The sequence below is a fragment of the Oncorhynchus masou genome, chromosome 6, assembly GCF_036934945.1.
Source record: "Oncorhynchus masou masou isolate Uvic2021 chromosome 6, UVic_Omas_1.1, whole genome shotgun sequence".
NCBI classification, from domain to species: domain Eukaryota; kingdom Metazoa; phylum Chordata; class Actinopteri; order Salmoniformes; family Salmonidae; genus Oncorhynchus; species Oncorhynchus masou.
This window is the reverse complement of record NC_088217.1, coordinates 67,739,496-67,761,616: the sequence shown is the minus strand read 5'-3', so window position 1 is coordinate 67,761,616 and position 22,121 is coordinate 67,739,496. Positions and strand designations below refer to the sequence as shown.

The following is a 22,121-nucleotide window of genomic DNA, read 5'->3' as shown; positions in this document are numbered from 1 at the left end:
TGTACCTGTGGAACAGCTTACAGACGGTAGGCAATTAAGGTCACAGTTATGAGAACTTAGAACACTAAACAGGCCTTTCTACTAAAAACACCAAAAGAAAGATGCCCAGGGTCAATGCTCATCTGCATGAACTATGTGGCCAGGGCAATAACTTGCAATGTCCGTACTGTGAGATGCCTAAGACAGCGCTACAGGGAGACAGGACGGACAGTGGCAGACCACGTGTAATGTTTGGATTGGTACATCCAAACATCACACCTGCGAGACAGGTACAGCATGGTAACAACAACTGCCCGAGTTACACCAGGAACGCACAATCCCTCCATCAGTGCTCAGACTGTCCGCAATAGGCTGAGAAAGGCTGGACTGAGGGCTTGTAGGCCTGTTATAAGGCAGGTCCTCGCCAAACAACACGGGCAACAATGTCGCCTATGGGCACAAGCCCATCGTCGCTGGACCAGACAGGACTGGCAAAAAGTGCTCTTCACTGACGAGTTGCGGTTTTGTCTCACCAGGGGTGATGGTCGGATTCGCGTTTATCGTCGATGGAATGAGCGTGACACCAAGGCCTGTACTCTGGAGCGGGTTCAATTTGGAGGTGGAGGGTCCTTTATGGTCTGGGGCGGTGTGTCACAGCATCGTCGGACTGAGCTTGGTGTCATTGCAGGCAATCTCAACGCTGTGCGTTACAGGGAAGACATCCTCCTCCCTCATGTGGTACCCTTCCTGCAGGCTCATCCTGACATGACCCTCCAGCATGACAATGACACCAGCCATACTGATCGTTGGGTGTGTGATTTCCTGCAAGACAGGAATGTCAAGTGTTCTGCCATGGCCAGTGAAGAGCCCGGATCTCAATCCCATTGAGCACGTCTGGGACCTGTTGGATCGGAGGGTGAGGGATAGGGCCATTCCCCCCAGAAATGTCCAGGAACTTGCAGGTGCCTTGGTGAAAGAGTGGGGTAACATCTCACAGCAAGAACTGGCAAATCTGGTGCAGTCCATGAGGAGATGCACTGTAGTACTTATTGCAGCTGGTGACCACACCAGATACTAACTGTTACTTTTGATTTTGACCCCCCCTTTGTTTCAGGGACACATTATTCCATTTCTGTTAGTCACATGTCTGTGGAACTTGTTCATTTTGTCTCAGTTGTTCAATCTTATGTTCATACAAATATTTACACATGTTAAGTTTGCTGGAAATAAACTCAGTTGACAGTGAGAGGATGTTTCTTTTTTTGATGAGTTTATCAAGCCGCTTTTTAAAAAGGCACAATCGATACATTCAATGTCTGGTTGAAAAGCGGTGTGACTTTTTAGAGGTTTCAGGGCAATGTCTTAGAGAGGAATAATTCAAATAGGAATACAATAGGAAGAGGCAAACACAGTCGGTCCCAAATCGAACGTGTTTGTTCGATTTTTATTTTAGATTGTGTTTCTTCTTTCTCTGGCTGCAACAGAGGCCATGCAATTTAGCAATTACACATGTAACAACTAAGATGCACAAGGGAAAAGATATATAGAAAACTTGTATAATGTGTACATGATACATCCCACATATACCAAGCTAATATATAAAACCATCACATATACAATGGCAATGGAACCACATGGCAGATTCTACCCACAGTGCAAAGGGAATAGATAGCAGACAACCTACATGTTAACTGCATATCCACAGCATCTGTGAGGCACGTCAGCTTTGACATTAGGTTAGATGCCCAAGTTTAAGCCACTGCACAGCAGTAAAACTATGGGACAGCTAGCAGTAAAACTATGGGACAGCTAGAATGAAATACCAATTGATCCAAAAGGACAACTTGGAAATAGCGTTACCCTAGCCTGGTATACATAAACTTTAAGGCCTTAATTATAATCTTAAACCTTGGATGCATAGTTGAAACAATGGCAACGAAGCCACCCCACCTGTTTTGGTAAAAAGCTGCGATTGGCCTGGAGAAATGTAACCACTATCAAATTCAGACAGAGATATGAATGAAACCCTGACCATGATATCAAAATGATAGTTTTAACCATGTTGAGGCTATACAGTGTTTGTTTACATTTAGGTTATTGTCACAAACATTGGCATAAAAAAAATAGTTTGGGTTCTGATGGGGTAAAACACTTGAACTAAGCTCATGAGGCATTTATAAGTTATATTCTTCAAGAATCAATGGGTATATATCATTAATTTATAAGTCCAAAAATGGATGTAACAACTAAGGACTCTAGCTGTACTGCAGCCGATTTATTTTCCATGCTGACAAAATGAGTGTTATAGGGCTTCATCAGCTCTTCTGACCATGGCATCATTCACATCTTCTATATGAATAGTCTACACCACCAAAATAACCTTTTGGCAAATATTGATTCTGCCCAAACAGTCGTGAGCAGAGTGAATAGGCCAAGGTTTTGGTTATCTAACTAACCTACCATTCAAGCAGGAACCACAACCAGGTGGACACAGGACATGACGCAGTATTCTCTATGGGTAGAACAAGTAAACAGACAGTCTTTGCTCAAGAAACAAAACGGGCTAGTTACACAGCATAAATACCATCTATATAACTACAAAGTGGTGGTGATGCAAGTTTCCAACGAACTGACAACACCTATTATGAATATAAAACGTATATAAAACATTGTCCAGTACCTCCAATCCAGTGTTTACATATGCAAAAGAGTGTGGGCTACATTCATTTCAGAACATGTTGCAGACGTCCCATTCCATATTGAGTCGGATACCATGAATGGGAAAATTACTGTACCCTCTCGTAGCTTTGTTTTTTTGTTGGCCAGACAGTTACAAACCATATCCTTTCACGCTCGCCTTTAATAACAAGCGGATCAAAACCAGTAGCCACTGCAACACGAAAGGTAACGATAGATTTAGCGTATTCGACCACGGCTGTTCAAGCCTTCCACTGGAAAACGTCGGGTTGGTCACAGAATGGGACAAAAAGCTTCAGGCCAAGTCGGCGAATCACGATCAACATTTGCAGGATGTGTTGCTTACTGCCTTGCAATGGTTTCACCACGCGTAGACCTGGATAAGTGCAGTAATTTAAGTTTTCTATGTGAAACCGAAAGTCAGAATTGATTAGTATTAGTGGAGAAAGTAAGTAACCCCCCGACAAATCGATGCATTACGAAAATAGAAAGCAGCAGCATGTGTGCTGCAATGGACAAATACCCATCTACACAAATTAATAGGACAAAACTAGCACCAGGGAAAACTTTGAAGCGATATATTGAAATAGCAAATTGAAGAATGTTTAAAGGTGTAACGTTAACTTCAGAGAATAAGGGTCTGACTTCCCAACGGAGCAAGGCCAAGTATGTTTACAGCTGAAAGGGCATGGGATAAAACATTTTTTTTAAAGATCTATAGCTTGGTTAGGTAGAGTAAGGTTAGATGCAAAGGGAAACCCTCCCTTACCCATTGTGTCTGACACAATATCCTTCATTGTTGAACACGATATCACATATGTATACAGAGCTCCACGAGTCCCATCTTTCTTCGTTGAGGACAAATGATTCCATACACAAATAGACTTGCACCAATAATTATCCTCGAGTAAAGTAAACCATTTTCATAAAAAGAGGTTAGGCCTACGTGAAAGACGAGGTTAAACTGTTATTTTTCCACGATTTAACCAGAGCAGTAGAATAGTTCCAGATTTTGCATGAATAAATCTCCGCTCCTGACTAGTATACTCCAAGCGATAACAAGGGCTTCTCCAAGACGTTCCAAACTTGTGCAGCTTTTTTTTTTTCTCTCTCTCTCTCTCAGAGGAGTTGTTCCTGTTTCGCCAACGCTTGGGGGAGGGGTGTTTGTCAAAGCAAGCTGAAAACCCCAGCCAGTTTAGAACACAGACCAAATTCACAGAGAAGTGAGAGCGAAGTCAATCCGTTATAGCCTACTAGGAACGACAGGGTAAAGGTGATAATGGACTAACCGATTGCAAGACTAGGATAACCATACAATATCCTATGCATTTTGGGAAATTAAAATGTTTGCCAATTAGGCCTGACAGTAAATAGAAGTGGTGTAAAAAAAAATACTTTTTAGTATTTTTACAACCGCTTAAGTCGTTTTTGGTGTATCTGTACTGACAACTATTTCTTACAACTTTTACTTCAAGTCATTCCTAAAGATGTATATTTTACTCCATACATTTTTTCCTGACACCAAAAGTACTCCTTACATGTTGAATGCTTAGCAAGGACAGGAAAATGGTCCAATAGAGCCCCACAGTGGAGGTGTCATAATACCCATAAAACCGAGCTGTCAAACAGGGAAATGGTTCCAATAATTTTTCCACCATTCATTTTTCCCATAGGGGATTTTAGAGAAAAAAAAGGGGCTGTTTGTGTATGCTTACCCAGGAAGGATGTTTCAACAACCATGTAAATCTCTCTCGGATAAGGTGACTTTTATCAATATGCTCGGCTCTATTTACTCTTAGATTAAAAAATGTTAATTATGATCAAAGTAGACATCGTGCAAGGCTACAAATCCCTGCAAGCTCCTGCACATCACATCTAGCTGACACCTTTGCAAACAGGTATTGTATCGATGTAAAACTTGCACAAGATAGTTCACAGAATTGTCCATTTAAAGAAATGTTGCCAATTTATTAATTACTAGAGTTAGTTAACATTAGATAGTTAACCCAGAGATGTTTACCTTTGCCTCGATTCGGCAGTCTCGTTTAGATCATGGCATTTGTAGTTCTTTATGATAGCCACATTTGCAGCTAATTAGCATTTCATTTTTGGTGGGTAAATACAGGTGAATATATATGTAAGTCACCTTGTCCTAGAGAGATTTACACGGTTATCAAAACATCACGCAAGGGTAAGCCTATGCGAAGCACAGCCCTTATTTTAAGTTTCTAAAATCCCCCATGGGAAAAATGAATGGTGGAAAAACTATTAGAACCCTTTCCTTGTTTGACCGCTAGGTTTTCTAGGTGTTATGACTCATACTGTGATACTCTATACATGCGCTGATCTCTGGTCTGCCTCTGATCTGGTGGACTCACTAAACACACATGCTTCATTTGTAAATGATGTCTGCTCCAGCCTCTCCAATCTAATGTGTGTTTGTGTGTGTATATCAGGGGGGTTGGATGAAAGCAGAAGACAAATTTCCACCTCGTGTGGACAAATGAAGTATACTTCTTGTCTTGTTTCCTCTGCTACCCCCACGTTGAAAGAATAGCTTAACCTAAATTCTTAATCAGATTCTAGGTCAAGTCAATGTGCCATACTGTATGTGAGCTGTTAGATCAATTGTAGTTGAAAGAGCTGTGTCCCCCGCATGCCTGCACAGGAGACGATAGTAAATGAAAAAGCAGACACTTTCCTATAGCCTGACGTCTTTTTAGATGTCCTCAACGGTTTGAACATCAAAGGTGTAGGTGTGTTCTCTTCAAACTGCACCTGGCTACTCCACCACCTCAACCCTTGATTCCCTCCACCCTTGCACTTATCCACTTGTTCTTCTTTGAACAGTTTAGTTTTATATGGGTCTACCTGGCACCTACTTTGCCCCTCCCCATAGGTTATATATTGGTTTAGGTAAGAGTCTGTTAAATGACAAGAAGTGAATGTGAAAGTATGTCCGTCATCTGTCTGTCTAACTGTCTGTGTCTGTCTTTATCAAATGTAGTAGACTGGAGACATGAACAGTCAACCTGGACAGATTCATATGATGGATCACCTAAATCCCTGGCATCTCAAGATGTCAGTAATAGCCAAACTAGATATAACAAAGTAAATGGAAATCTTGGGCACTCCAATTAGTATAATATGTTAAGTTTCGTATGGTATGTATTAATTTGTGGATGTCCATCTTCCATTTCGTGTCTTAACTTACAAATTACAATGTGTATTGTATTACGAATTTCAATTCGTACAATATGTTAGGAATTGCAATTCTTACTATGTTATGAATTTGCAAAAATGTATGATATGTTACAAATTCCAATTTGAAGTAGCTAACGTTAGCTAGGTGGTTAACACTAACCTTAGCTAGGTGGCTAATGTTAGCTAGGCTAGGGGTTAAGTGTTAAGATAAGGAGTTAGGTTAAAGGGTTAGGGGAAGGGTTAGCTAGCATGATAAGTAGTTGCAAAATGCTTAAGTTATCCATGATGAGATTCGAACGTGCAACCTTTGGGTTGCTAGACGTTCACGTTATACGCCCACCAATATACCCTGACCAACCCTCATACTTTTGATTTTGCCTTTAGTAACATTCTGTCCTATGTAGCCATACCAAACAAAACATACCATACCAGTTCGATTATCCCGTTTTTTCATTTACTATGTTACGTCTAGTCTATGAGACCAGGCTGTACTAGCAGCCAGTACAGACGTCAGGATTGCAGTTTGTCTTTTGTCACATTTGGGTTTCCCTGTGTCCCTTACTGAGGACATGCTATGGTCTGAACTCTATAGTATCCTCTGCCCGTACCTCAGATGAAGGGTACAACACACTCACAAAACCAAAGAAAGAGAATGCCATCTCAGAGATACCAATTGCAATTTTTCACAGTCACTTGCCTCTCTTAAAACACTCTTCCTTCAAATAGCTGAGCAAGAGTGATAGACATGCAATAGGGATTCTTTGTGTCAACACAATAGAACAGACACTAGGCACATGTTTATCTGTTCTATTTACACAAGAAGATCTAGTTCTTATATTGGTTAGAAGTAGCAGCAAATGATCAGAGAGACCTATCGGCACATAGCTGTTTCTTGATTCGATATGGAGACAAAAGACAGTGAATGTTAGAAGGAGGAGAGGAAGCACTAGATTTTTGTCTGTTGTTCGTTCTGATGCATACTAAGCGTGCAACGGAGGGGGTGCTGGCAGACTCAAGGGATTAAAAGCATTTGTCTGCCATCTAATCCTCTGCTTGAACCCACAGCACCACCACTACGCACCCAACAGACTCCCAGGATCCCAGAAAGAGCAGAGAGAGAGACAGAGACAGAGAGTGAGACAGAAAGAGAGAGAGAGAGAAAGAGAGAAAGAGAGAGAGAGAGAGAAAACAACAACATTCTAAGTGAATACTCCATTCTGGGGGAAAACAATTCCCTTAGAAGTTCCATGGCAATTGCTTTTACCGTTTTACTCTGTCGATTCGTGTGCCTCTTAGATAACAAGGGGGAGAAAAAGAAGGCAATCCTTTTTCCTCTTTGGGAGTGATATGAAAGATCGTCCCCTGCTGATAAAATGTCTGCTCCTCTACCCCCAGAGAGTACATGACAGACATGTTTCAGACATATACCATTTACTATATGGGCAAAAACAGAGACAGTTGTCAATGTTTGCATACTTTTATATATAAATATGGTGCCTGACATCCCTAGTGTTACAGGGTTGTGTTCAGCCGGATACACCGTGGCAAATGTTTTGCAAAGGAAAACAAAACATTTTTCTTAGTAGAACAAGTCGAGATAATCCCTCCCTGTTTCAGTCTGTTATCTTCCGATTAATGCCTAACGAACACGGCCCTGTTGTGTCTCCACAGAGTTAAATGTTTGCGCAACACAGTGAGTAAAAACATCAGTTACACACGTTTTTCATGTTTAACACCCCAGCAAGAGGTGACATCTGGTAGCACGGAAAGCAAAAACAAATCCTGATCACAATGAGGCATGGGCTTTATTTCTATCCTGCTATCTTGTGTTCCAGGTCTAAGCTGACACTAAGTGAATGTATGTCATTGCCATAGGTTAATAAAGAGACCAACATATGTGACTGCTTAGAACAGTGCAATACAGTCAAACAGAGGGATTGGGTGGTGCCGCTCATACATAAAGAGGTATGTGTTTATGTGATCTATATACAGTACCAGTCAAAAGTTTGGACACACCCATTCATTCAAGGGTTTTTCTTTATTTGTACTATTTTCTACATTGTATAATACTAGTGAAGATATCAAAACTATGAAATAACACATATGAAATCATGTAGTGATCTATAATTTTGATTGTTCAAAGTAGCCACCCTTTGCCTTGATGATAGCTTTGCACAGTCTTGGCATTCTCTCAACCAGCTTCACCTGGAATGCTTTTCCAACCATTTTAAAAGGAGTTCCCACATATGCTGAATACTTATTGGCTGCTTTTCCTTCTCTCTGCAATCCAACTCATCTCAAACCATCTCAATTGGGTTGAGGTCGGGTTATTGTGGAGGCCAGGTCATCTGATGCAGCACTCCATCACACTCCTTTGTGAAATAGCCCTTACACAGCCTGGAGGTGCGTTTTGGGTCATTGTCCTGTTGGAAAATCAAATTATAGTGTCACTAAGTGCAAACCAGATGGGATGGGGTATCACTGCAGAATGCTGTGGTAGCCATGCAGGTTAAGTCTGCCTTGAATTCTAAATAAATCACTGACAGTGTCACCAGAAAAGTACCCCCATGCCATCACAGCTCCTCCATGCTTCACTGTGGGATCCACACATGCGAAGATCATCCTTTCACCTACTCTGCATCTCACAAAGGCACGGCGGTTGGAACCAAAAATCTCTAATTTGGACTATAAAATTAGACCAAAGGACATATTTCCACTTGTCTAATGTCCATTACTTGTGTTTCTTGGCCCAAGCAAGTCTCTTATTATTATTGGTGTCCTTTAGTAGTGGTTTCTTTGCAGCAAATCGACCATTAAGGCCTGATTCACGCAGTCTCCTCTGAACAGTTGATGTTGAGATGTGTCTGTTACTTGAACTCTGAAGCATTTATTTGGGCTGCAATTTCTGAGGCTGGTAACTCTAATGAACTTATCCTCTGCAGCAGAGGTAACTCTGGGTCATCCTTTCCTGTGGCGGTCCTCATGAGAGCCAGTTTAATCATAGCTCTTGATGGTTTTTGCGACTGCACTTGAAGAAATTGTTCAAAGTTCTTGAAATTTTCCGTATTGACTGACCTTCATGTCTTAAAGTAATGATGGACTGTCGTTTCTCTTTGCTCATTTGAGCTGTTCTTGCCATAATATGGACTTGGTCTTTTACCAAATAGGGCTATCTTCTGTATACCACTCCTACCTTGTCACAACACAACTGATTGGCTGAAACGTATTAAGAAGGAAATAAACTCCACACATTAACTTTTAACAAGGCACGCCTGTTAATTGAAATGCATTCCAGGTCACTACTTCATGAAGCTGGTTGACAGAATGCCAAGAGTGTGCAAAGCTGTCATCAAGGCAAAGGGTGGCTACTTTGAAGAATCTAAAATATATTTGGATTTGATTTGTTGAACACTTTTTTGGTTACTACATGATTCCATATGTGTTATTTCATAGTTTTGATGTCTTTTGTATTATTCTACAATGTAGAAAATAGTCTAAATAAAAACTTGGAATGAGTAGGTGTGTCCAAACGTTTGACTGTTACCGTAGGAGGGGATCATGTCCCAGTCACACCCTTTGTTGGTGTGCTAGTGTAACAGTATAGCTTCTGTCCCTCTCCTCGCCCCTACCTGGGCTCGAACCAGGGACCCTCTTCACACATCGACAACAGCCACCATCAAAGCATCGTTACCCATCGCTCCACAAAAGCCACGGCCCTTGCAGAGCAAGGGAAGCAACTACTTCAAATTCTCAGAGCGAGTGAAGTAAACGATTGAAACGCTATTAGCGCGCACCACCGCTAACTAGCTCGCCATTTCACATCGGTTACACTAGTATGTCAGCTCTCCCACTTGTGTATCCATCCAGGGCATCACCAGGAAGATACAAGTGGTGTATTTCTTATAGTAGCCCTCCCAGAAAACAACAGTGGTGAGGAATGAACTTGAACATCACTATGGCGCCAATATTATGGTTGCATTTGCTGACCAGTTTCATTTTATTTATTTTTTATTCTTTCACATTTATTTGTGACCCTATGGCCAACACTGTTAACTTATTGTTCTACTATAAGTCAAGTAGATGACCATGTGGTGCACAACTGTAGATTTTTAAAGGCAGTGAGTGGTCACTGAGTGAGACACAAACAACCATTCACAACATTTTGAGAGTGGACAATAATTTGTATTTCTTGAAAAAAAGGTATTTCAAATTCATTCAGGCTTATCTAACAGCAGTCTCCCAGATACAGATTTGATTGCTTTTGCAATTAATCACCACTTTCCAGTTCTCTCCTCTCCTCCCCACTCCCCTTCCCTCTCATCTCCTCGTCATTCCCCTCCTCTACAATGGAGGTAGATATCTAAACAAGCTCCAATTAAATGAATGCACCTCTCTAGTGAAATTACACCAATGAGCTAGTCATCAACAAGGAATTTGATAGCAAACCATTCTATTGAGTGCCCTATAATTTATTCAATAACCGCTAATCAGGGAGCTGAAAACAGCAATAAAAATTGGATGTAATTGTTGTCATACAGAAATTAAATCATACACTCAGTTTAGAGTGGATACGTTGAACAACAACCTGGCAAATTAACTAATTAAATATTGATGTCATATTGAAGTGAATCCTGTTCATTTGTGAGCAACGCACAGTTTTTTCCCTACCCAATAAGGAACCTTTGAAGACAATGTTTATCTCTCAGCTTGTTAGTCTGTGAGGTTTTTTGTCCGTGAATATATCAGGCCCTGCGAAGAAATATGATCCTTTGACTCTGAACAAACCTCATAACAAAGAAAAGTACTTCTGCTGAGCCAGCACTCATTCCTTAATTAATTTTCACCACTTTTTTCCCCAGTGGACTTGTTTTACAATGTCCCTAGCTCTGGGTGCTTTGCTGTCACCACATTACAAAGCCCTTTCTTCACTCCTCCTGCAGGAACACTGGTGACTCAAGGTGGGCAACCCAGATGACACTCTATTCCCTATGTAGTGCAGTACTTTTGACCAGGACCCAAAGGGCTGTGGTCAAAAGTAGTGTACGACATAAGGATTAGGGTGCCATTTGGGAAACATCCAAGGCCTTTCATAGTCTTTACTGCTGTAGACCTTTTGTGAAACCAACAGCTTCAGGATATTCTGTTACATTTACATTTGAGTCATTTAGCAGACGATATTATCCACAGATACTTACAGGAGCAATTAGGGTTAAGTGCCTTGCTCAAAGGCACATTGACCGATTTTTCACATAGTCGGCTCGGGGATTTGGTTACTGGCCCTTCTATAGATGTCCTTGGTAAATACTGGCCAAGGAAACAAGTCATGTAAGCAATGAAATGCTGTGACTCACCTTTGTGTACCTCTGGTACTTGTGTGTGTTGTGTGTGTCCATGTGCAAACATACAGTTGAAATCGGAAGTTTACTTACACTTAGGTTGGAGTCATCAAAACTCATTTTTCAACCACTCCACAAATTTCTTGTTAACAAACTATGGTTTTGGAAAGTCGGTTAGGACATCTACTTTGTGCATGACACAAGTCATTTTTCCAACAATTGTTTACAGACAGATTATTTCACTTATAATTCATTGTATCACAATTCCAGTGGGTCAGAAGTTCACATACACTAAGTTGACTGTGCCTTTAAACAGCTTGGAAAATTCCAGAACATTATGTAATGTCTTTAGAAGTTTCTGATAGGCTAATTGACATCATTTGAATCAACTGGAGGTGTACCTGTAGATGTATTTCAAGGCCTACCTTCAAACTCAGTGCCTCTTTGCTTGACATCATGGGAAAATCTAAAGAAATCAGCCAAGACCTCAGAAAAAAAATGTAGACCTCCACAAGTCTGGGTCATCCTTGGGAGCAATTTCCAAACGCCTGAAGGTACCAAGTTAATCTGTACAAACAATAGTATGCAAGTATAAACACCATGGAACAACGCAGCCATCATACCGCTCAGGAAGGAGACATGTTCTGTCTCCTAGAGATGAACGTACTTTGGTGCGAAAAGTGCAAATCAATCCCAGAACAACAGCAAAGGACCTTGTGAAGATGCTGGAGGAAACAGGTACAAAAGTATCTATATCCACTGTAAAACGAGTCCTATATCAACATAACCTGAAAGGCCGCTCAGCAGGGAAGAAGCCACTGCTCCAAAACCTCCGTAAAGAGCCAGACTATGGTTTGCAACTGCACATTGGGACAAATATCATACTTTTTGGAGAATTGTCCTCTGGTCTGATGAAACACAAATAGAACTGTTTGACCATAATCTCCATCGTTATGTTTGGGTGAAAAAGGTGGGGGCTTGCAAGCCGAAGAACACCATCCCAACGGTGAAGCACGGGGGTGGCAGCATCATGTTGTGGGGGTGCTTTGCTGCAGGAGGGACTGGTGCACTTCACAAAATAGAGGTAATCATGAGAAAGGAAAATTATGTGGATATATTTAAGCAACATCTCAAGACATCAGTCAGGAAGTTAAAGCTTTGTCACAAGGTATTGGAGTGGCCATCACAAAGCCTTGGCCTCAATCCTATAGAACATCTGTGGGAAAAAATAAATAATTCTCTCTACTATTATTATTATTATTATTATTATTGACATTTCACATTCCTAAAATAGTGATCCTAACTGACCTAAGACAGGGAATTTTTACTATGATTAAATGTCAGGAATTGTAAAATACTGAGTTTAAATGTATGGCTAAGGTGTATGTAAACTTCCGACTTCAAGTGTGTGTGTGTGTGTGTGTGGGGGGGGGGGGGGGGGGCAGAGGAGATGTTGTCAGCAGTTGTACAACGGGTGGGTCTAATCCTTAATGCTGATTGGTTAAAACCGCATTCCAGCCAATGTCTATTCCACAAGTTACCAATGGCTAAATCTATGACGTAAAAATGCCTATTTACTCTGTTCCATCTGACTGCGCAATCCACTGTCTCATCAGCCCAGCCAGGTAATTTATATACTTGATCTCCACTATTAAAAGCATCTAGATACTATCTCACATTTATTTTAGACTAACATTTAGTTTTCAACAGCAGAGATTTTGTATAAACCTTGCTGTCTGTCTCTACTACATTTGCAACATTGTTTCAATATTCAAATTCGATATCCAGCTGTCCCATAGTAATGAACGTGTCGGGAGTCGGGACGAGAAAGACAGGCAGGCAGCGTTTGTCAGCCAGTCGAAATCATGAATCAGCTAGCATCATTTTTATGGATATATACAAAGAAATGTCAATAAAAATCAGGTAAAAACGAAACAAAGTGCAGCTAGTTTGCAGTCTTTCCAGCTTCAGTTGGAAGTGATTGTGTTAGCTGTGTTGTTGACTATCTCCGCTGAACAAGTGTCCTGATGAAAGCAAGTTTTCCATGCCAAGCAAAATCAAGCCTCGTTAGCTCATTATTATGGATGTATCCAACTAACCAAATGCAGCTACTTTGCTATTATTATGGCTACACTGTTAAATGACCAGCCCGCTTGGGTAGCAACCCTAGATTTGTGTCGGGACTATATCTTGTGGAAGGTTGAAATATCATGAATAAATTAATCAAAATGTTAAAAAAAATATGAAAATATGTAAATCAATATTTGAATATTTGTTTAAAAGTGATAATGTCCTTGAAGCCGGTTTTTGGAGGATATATTGACACAGTTAACAACACCCGTGCCAATATATCCTCCAAACACCGGCTTCTCTGGCATTATCACTTAAATATGCAACAGAGCTATCATTGCAGTTCCATGCAGCTTCTAGGCACTGAGGGTTGCTGTATGGCTGTGAGAGGACCACCTCTATGTACACAGATAGAGGGCATCAGGGTGTCATAAATTCAGACAATTAGCTCCTCTTTGTGGGGGGGGTTCTTCTATCCTAAAATCCCCCTAAGTCCCCACAACTATAGTAAAACAAGGAACATTTTCCCTCGTGGGATCATTTCCCAAATCCTCATGGGGACAAAGGTATTTAAGCTTAGAGGTTACGTGTAGGGTTAGGCTTACAATTAGGTTTAGGGTTAGAATTAGGGTAAGGGGTTAGTGGTTAGGTATAGTATTAGGGTTAGGAGTTAGGTTCAGGGATTTGGTTAGGGTTTGGGTAAGGGTTAGGGGTTAGGGAAAAAAGGATTTTGAATGGAAATGAATTTTAGGTCCCCATGTGTGTGTGTGTGTGTGTGTGTGTGTGTGTGTGTGTGTGTGTGTGTGTGTGTGTCTGTGTCTCTTTGTGCCTGCACCTACATCTGTGTGTGTAGGTATCATTTTGAACCAAAGGTTTCAACTGTAAATTCCTTATCAATTCCTTTATAAACTGGATGCCCATGTAGACCACTTTTTCATTACTTACATCGTGGACATTGAGCAAGCTTCTCTATGAATACTGGAAGTCACATGCAAGGTTAAGACTCGTTTTGAGTGGAAATCAAGTGAATCAGTTGGCTAGCAAGCACTGTGAGTGAATTACTCTTCATTATCACAAGACTGAACGACCTGCCAGATATAGAGCTTTGTCAAAATTTAATGTAGCTGTCGTGTACTGTAATAAAAGGTTCAAAAGATGTCCAGGTTTATTCTTAGTCTCTCTTATAACACAAATTCACAGGTCTCAATCAGAGACACGGGTCTGTGACCTGCAATCGATATCTATGCTATGCCGTAATATACTATACAATACTATATACTATTCCGTACTGTATGTAATACTATTGTATTCTATAGGATCCTTTTCTTATTTAACTGCATGCATACTGAGTTGAGCCAACCCTGCCCAGAGCTTAGGGTCTGACTAGTATTTTACATCCACAGCTGTGTGGAAATCAAAGTGACTGGTGCCATCAACTGCCCAGCAGACCAACTGCCCAGCAGACCAACTGCCCAGCAGACCAACTGCCCAGCAGACCAACTGCCCAGCAGACCAACTGCCCAGCAGACCAACTGCTCTGCTCCATGGATCAGTAACCCATTTTATATAATACATCAACATGATGGGTGAGCGTTTGCCATGTTACGTTAAGGAATGAGGTTAGCCTGAATGTTAGGTTTTTCAACAGCGTTCTGTTATTTGCAAGACTACACAACAAATGATGATCTTCTGTGTTAGTTTGTAGCCCAGTTCTATAGCCAGAGGTATGGCTATGCAGTAAGTATGGCTCAGTATAGATCCGCCTGCTGCGATTTGGGTGGAAGCCGACCTGAACCGTACAGGTCTGGCTCTGAGATACTCTTTTGTCAACAGGAAACTATGCAGGAAGCGTAACACGACCAACAAGTGATTTATACACGTGATTGTTGATTTTTAACTGGTGATTCTGTTGTTTTTAATTGCATCGAGTGTAAACGGTCAGTCTTTCCCACCTGTCATCTCTCTGAGAGGACCACAATGGAAATAGGCATTACTGTGTTTAATCCTTGATCATTTTTCATGTATATATTATTGTCTCTGGCTGGAGGACCACTACTTATCCATTAAATTAAAATCAATCAATCTATAACGGTGTAATTAATGGCATTACATTTGTGGCACACACACAGGTGAGGTGATAGCAGGTAGGGCTACAAGATTCTCCTGGGGAATTGGAAATAAAAGGCCTCTGATGCGTGGTCAGACTGCGTCATAAGTCATTCTGCGCCCCTCCAATGTAAATATACCTTAAAGCTAAGCTCAGCTCAATAGTATGAAAAGGGTATCCTATAACGGAGAACCAGTGGCTCAGAGAATCACTCACACCATTTTTCTGAACCCCATCCAGCCCAGAACTCCTCCCATGAGGAGGCTGTGAATATCAATGAGATTTCACTTGGTGGACCCCTTTGTTGTCTTGAGGCATCATTGAAAAATCAATATCTTTCTCCTAAACCTTGGCAATGTGGCAAGCTATTGACTTGGGAGGATTTTACCCTCTCATCTTCCTCATTCAAACCCCGAAAACAAACGGCAGCAACCACACACTTGACGACTGTCACACCCTGACCTTAGTGTTCTTTGTTTTCCTTGTTATTTTGGTTAGGTCAGGGTGTGACATGGGTGATGTATGTGTTTTGACTTGTCTAGGGGTTTTGTATGTTTAAATGGCTGTTTCCTTTCTAGGTAGTTTGTATGTCTATGGAGGCAGCTGTCTATCGTTGTCTCTGATTGGGAACCATATTTAGGCAGCCATATTCTGTCTGTCTGCCAGCCAGCCAGCCAGCCAGCCAGCCAGCCAAGCCAGCCAGCCAGCCAGCCAGCCAGCCAGCCAGCCAGCCAGCCAGCCAGCCAGGACTGTTTCGGTTTTTCCACATTTGTTGTTTTGGTATTTTGTAGCATTTATGGTCTTTATTAAACACGTTGAACTCTAACCACGCTGCGCTTTGGTCCGATCCTTCGTCCACAGAAGAAAGCCGTTACAACGACAGTCAGGCAAGGAGAGAAGACACTGTAATCCGGGGGGAAGCAACAATGCCATGTTTTAATTGAAGAAATACAGCAAGAGAAATTGAACAGAAAAAAATGAGAATATTTCAAGTAATTGCTTAAATTTCTATTTACTTCCTGAATTGTATTGATCAACCCTGGCACCAATAGCTGAGTCCTCCTATAACATCCCAGCTATGTCAACAACAAACACAGCACTGTTGTCATCTACAGCCATGCTGGTAGGGTGGCACCATATCTTGTGCCGGTGGGATCTCTCTTTTCTCTGTGAATGTCCTATAAACAGAGTCAAGGCGGGGGGTAGACAGGAAACGGACACAAGCTCCTGCAGGTCAAAGGTCATTTGACCTTTGTAAATGTATATTGGTGTGAGTGTCCTGTGTTGACCCTATTTATGGGGCCAGCTAGCCGGCAGGGTGGTGAGCAGGCGCAGTGGTTTCATTTGGCCTTCCTTTGCGGGGAGAGCTTTATCAGTGCAGTGTAGCTGGCTAACATAGGCGTGTATGCCTAGTGCATTTGTGTGTGTGTGTGTGTGTGTGTGTGTGTGTGTGTGTGTGTGTGTGTGTGTGTGTGTGTGTGTGTGTGTGTGTGTGTGTGTGGTGATGACGTCAGAGGTCAAGTCTTGCAAGCTTCCTGTGGCCACAAATTGACGAAAAACAGGCTTCCATCACACCCCATCGGGGACACACAGACCTCAAGTCTCTAGATACCTTAATAGGACTCCAGGTCCTCACTGAACCAAATAGCTACTAGGAATGGTATAGGCCCATTCTCCCCTTTCAAGAGCAGCCGATTGCATGCACGTGCGTGTCTGTGTGCTAAAAGGGAAGTCAGCCAATCCAGCCAAACTCATTGACCCAAAACTGATTGACTGTTTCCAGGTCAGCCTCTATCTTGGTGTTGGGCAATTGCCACCTCAGGTTCTACAGCCACAGCCTTCCCTCAAACTGATTCCAGATCTTTTTAGGAAAGCAGTACTTGTCCATGTGGAGGAGAGCCAACACTGTTGCAATAACTGTTTTGCTCTTTTCCCCCCAAAATAACATGGCAGCCCTGTGAGAGCAGGCTAAAAATAAACCACCGACACCGTAGGAAGGCCAAGGAGGCAGAGAGAGAAACCAAAGGTATGGCTGCTCTCTCTCCCTCGCCTCAAGTACACACATTACCATTGACCCAAGGCTCACTGTCAAGGCTATTGGGTTATCTAGGTTGTTTGTGTGTGTGTGTGTGTGTGTGTGTGTGTGTGTGTGTGTGTGTGTGTGTGCACGCGCTCTGTATGTGTGCATGTATTCATTGAGATGTACAATGTATTTTTCAAGAGAGAGCTGTTTCAGAAAGGCAGCATTAGTATCTTTACCTGTTCACACTGATTCTGGTTTGGCACTCTCTGAGCTGAAATAATTATACGAGGTCTGCTTTATTTCTTAAGATTGTTTAAGTACAAACTTGGACAAGTATTCCCATTTTGCCCAAAAATATATTATCCTTTAAAAATACTACTAAATTCATTATTCACACCAAATGTTTTCATTCACATCTAATCCTGAGGCAAATCCTCAATCAAAATGCTTTCTTTATAATGAATGGATGAGATGGTGTGGATGACACACAAGAGTCAACTTGGGGAGGGGCTTGAATTTCATGAAGCATCCTTACAGTACCGACATTACGTGTACTGAAACGCCTATCTGAATCTAAGCATGCAGGAGAGAGCTGTAGGAGAGAGCTTAGACAGTTACCTCGTTAAAGCTGTCATTAGAGAGGGATCACTGTGGCTGACAACGCCCCACCTACACACACAAATGCACACACACCCACTCGCACGCTCTAGCATACACACACATGCATGCATGCATGAATTCAGAGACACACCCATGCATGCACACACACACACACACACATACAGGGTGCAGCACTGTTTACATCCAGACCCTGCCCCCCCCCCCCTCCCCTCCCATGAGACCCATTTCACATTCCTCCACCAGCCTCCCTGCATTCTTTGCGTGGTGAGGAGGGGGCCTAACCGGTCTCTCTTTCCTACATCTCTCTCTTTCTCTCTGTTTCCTGCACTCCCTTTGTCTTTTTTCACTCTCTATCTCTCATTCAACACTCCTTTTCCCTCCCATTCTCTTTCACTGTTTATTGCAGTCCTTTCTTGGTCACCTCTTTCTCTCCATTTCTCCTGACTTTTTAAAAACATTTCTCTCTCACTCACCAAGTCTCTCTCACATACACACCACTCATCTATTTCTCTTTTTCTCCTAGTTCCCTCCCCATCTCCCTCCCTCCCACTCCCCATCTCTCTCAGTGAAGGTAATCTGGGAGTAATGAGAGCTGAGGAGAGCTGAGCTGAGTGGCCAAGGTGGACGAGAGGAGCGAGAGAGGAGCATATATTTGCATCAGTCATCGGTCGGCGCCCCTCTTTCAATGGTTCCCTTTAGTCCAGTTTAATGGAGTCTCACACCAGGTCTTTGTCCTGCCACAGGGCTTTATACCTAACCCCACTCCTCCCTCCTCTTTGTCCCTCCCACCAGAGAAAAGAAGGGGGAGCCAGACCGCATGGGAGCTAGAGGCAGTCTGCAGGCAGTGTCTCCTCTATCTAAATACAGGAGCCCCAATTTATTACAAACCCAGTGGTGGGAATAAGAGAGAGAGATAGAGGGAGACAGAGAAAGACGAATTGGCGAAGGCACCCCAACAGTCTACAGCACCCGGCCTCACCCTACTGCAATCAAGAAACCTACCAGGTACAACCCTAAATCCGTAACAATGAGCACCCTCTTAGATATCATCCCAACCAACTTGCCCTCTAACTACACCTCTGTTGTCTTCAACCAGGATCACAGCGATCACTGCCTTATTGCCTGCGTCCGTAATTGGTCTGCGGTCAAACGACCAACCCTCGTCACTGTCAAACGCTCCCAAAAACACTTCATCGAGCAGGTCTTTTTAATCAACCCGGCCTGGGTATCCTGGAAGGATATTGACCTCATCCCATCAGTAGAGATGCCTGGTTGCTCTTTAAAAGTGCTTTGCTCACCATCTTAAATAAGCATGCCCCATTCAAAAAATGTTGAACTAAGAATAGATCTAGCCCTTGGTTCACCCCAGACTTGACTGCCCTTGACCAACACAAAAACATCATGTGGTGTTTTGCATTAGCATTGAATAGCCCCCGCGATATGTAACTTTTCAGGGAAGTCAGGAACCAATATACACAGGCAGTTAGGAAAGCTAAGGCTAGCTTTTTCAAACAGAAATTTGCATCCTGTAGCAGTAATTCCAAAAAGTTTTGGGACACTGTCAAGTCCATGGAGAATAAGAGCACCTCCTCCCAGCTGCCCACTGCACCGAGGTTAGGAAACACTGTCACCACTGATAAGTCTACGATAATCAATAATTTCATAAGCATTTTTCTACGGCTGGCATTGCTTTCAACCTGGCTACCCCTACCCCGGCCAACAGCTCTGCACCTCCTACAGCAACTTGCCCAAGCCCCCCCTTCTTCTCCTTCACCCAAATCCAGACTGCTGATGTTCTAAAAGAGCTGCAAATTCTGGATCCCTGCAAATCAACTGGGCTAGACAATCTGGACCCTCTCTTTCTAAAATTATCAGCTGAAATTGTTGCAACCCCTATTACTAGCCTGTTTAACCTCTCTTTCGTATCTTCTGAGATCCCCAAAGATTGGAAAGCTGCCGCGGTCATCCCACTCTTCAAAAGGTGGAGACACTCTAGACCCAAACTGCTATAGACCTATATCCATCCTTCCCTGCCTTTCTAAAATCTTTGAAATCCAAGTTAACAAACAGATCACCGACCATTTCGAATCCCACTGTACCTTCTCCACTATGGAATCTGGTTTCCGAGCTGGTCATGGGTGCACCTTAGCCACGCTCAAGGTCCTAAAAAATATCATAACCGCCATTGATAAAAGACAGTACTGTGCAGCCGTCTTCATCGACCTGGCCAAGGCTTTCGACTCTGTCAATCACTGAATTCTTATGGACAGACTCAATAGCCTTGGTTTCTCAAATGACTGCCTCGCCTGGTTCACCAACTACTTCTCAGATAGAGTTCAGTGTGTCAAATCGGAGGGCCTGTTGTCCAGAACTCTGGCAGTCTACAGGGTTCAATTCTCGGGCCAAAATTTTTCTCTGTATATATCAATGATGTCGCTCTTGCTGCTGGTGTTTCCTTGATCCATCACTATGCAGACGACACCATTCTGTATACGTCTGGCCCTTCTTTGGACGCAGTGTTAACAAACCTCCAAACGGGCTTCAATGCCATACAACTCTCCTTCAGTGGCCTCCAACTGCTTTTAGATGGTAGTAAAACTAAATGCATGCTCTTCAACCGATTGCTGCCGGCACCCGCCCGCCCGACCTGCATCACTACTCTGGATGGTTCTGACTTAGGTATTTGTAGTGTCCACATATTCTAAGTGTTTGGTTAGACGGTGAACTCTCCTTCCAGACTCATATTAAACATCTCCAATCCAAAATTAAATCTAGAATCGGCTTCCTATTTCGCAACAACGCCTCCTTCACTCATGCTGCCAAACACACCCTCGTAAAACTGACTATCCTAACGATCCTTGACTTTGGCGATGTCATTTACAAAATAGTCTCCAACACTCTACTCAGCAAACTGGATGTTGTCTATCACAGTGCCATCCATTTTGTCACCAAAGCCCCATATACTACCCACCCCTGCGACCTGTATGCTCTCGTTGGCTGGCCCTCGCTACATATTCGTCTCCAAACTCACTGGATCCAGGTCATCTATAAGTCTTTGCTAGGTAAAGCCCTGCCTTATCTCAGCTCACGGGTCATCATAGCAACACCCACCCATAGCATGCGCTTCAGCAGGTATATTTCACTGGTCACCCCCAAAGCCAACACCTCTTTGGCCGCCTTTACATCCAGTTCTCTGCTGCCAATGACTGGAATGAAATGCAAAAATCAATGAAGCCAGAGACTTATATCTCCCTCTCTAACTTTAAGCATCAGCTGTCAGAGCAGCTTACAGATCATTGCACCTATACTCAGCCCATCTGTAAATAACACACCCAACTACCTCATCCCCATATTGTTATTTACCTTTTTGCTCTTTTGCACCCCAGTCTCTCTACTTGCACATCATCATCTGCACATCTATCACTCTATCAGTGTTAATGCTAAATTGTAATTATTTTTGCCTCGATGGCCTATTTATTGCCTTACCTCCCTAATCTTCTACATTTGCACACACTGTACATAGATTTTTCTATTGTGTTATTGACTGTAAGTTTGATTATGTGTAACTCTGTGTTGTTGTTTTTGTCACACTGCTTTGCTTTATCTTGGCCAGGTTGCAGTTGTAAATGAGAAATTGTTCTCAACTAGCCTACCTGGTTAAATAAAGGCGAAATAAATATAATTTATTAATTAATTAAAAAGTCTGAAGTTAAATGTCTGCTGTTTGCTGATGATCTGGTGCTTCTGTCCCAAACCAAGGAGGGCCTACAGCAGCACCTTGATCTTCGGCCTAGATTATGTCAGACCTGGGCCCTGATAGTAAATCTCAGTAAGACAAAAATACTGGTCTTCCAGTTGCCAGGACCACAAATACAAATTATACACCGTTGTTCTAGAGCACACAAAACAAATATACATACCTCAGCCTAAACATCAGCGCCACAGGTAACAAAGCTGTGAAAGAAGGGCATTCTCTGCATTCAAAAGGAACATAAAATTCGACACACAAATTATCTTCTGGCTAAAAATACTTGAATCAGTCATAGAACCCATTGCCCTTTATGGTTGTGAGGTCTGGGGTCCG

General features: G+C 42.4%; 1 protein-coding gene across 7 annotated transcripts in view; it reads right to left on the bottom strand.

The window, feature by feature from the left end:
• The window catches only part of LOC135542484 (B-cell CLL/lymphoma 9 protein-like), a 110,022-nt gene that overhangs the window by 45,275 nt on the left and 42,626 nt on the right, over window positions 1-22,121 (bottom strand). For 4 of the 7 annotated variants that reach the window (XM_064969460.1, XM_064969467.1, XM_064969461.1 and 1 more), the window contains exon 1: window positions 3,446-3,772. The exons of 1 other annotated variant lie outside the window; for it this stretch is intronic. The gene's annotated coding sequence lies outside the window, so the exon portion shown is untranslated. Of the gene's footprint in view, window positions 1-2,439; window positions 2,471-3,445; window positions 3,773-22,121 lie in introns of those variants that run through there. 2 more of the 7 variants (XM_064969465.1, XM_064969466.1) reach the window with 2 other exon arrangements.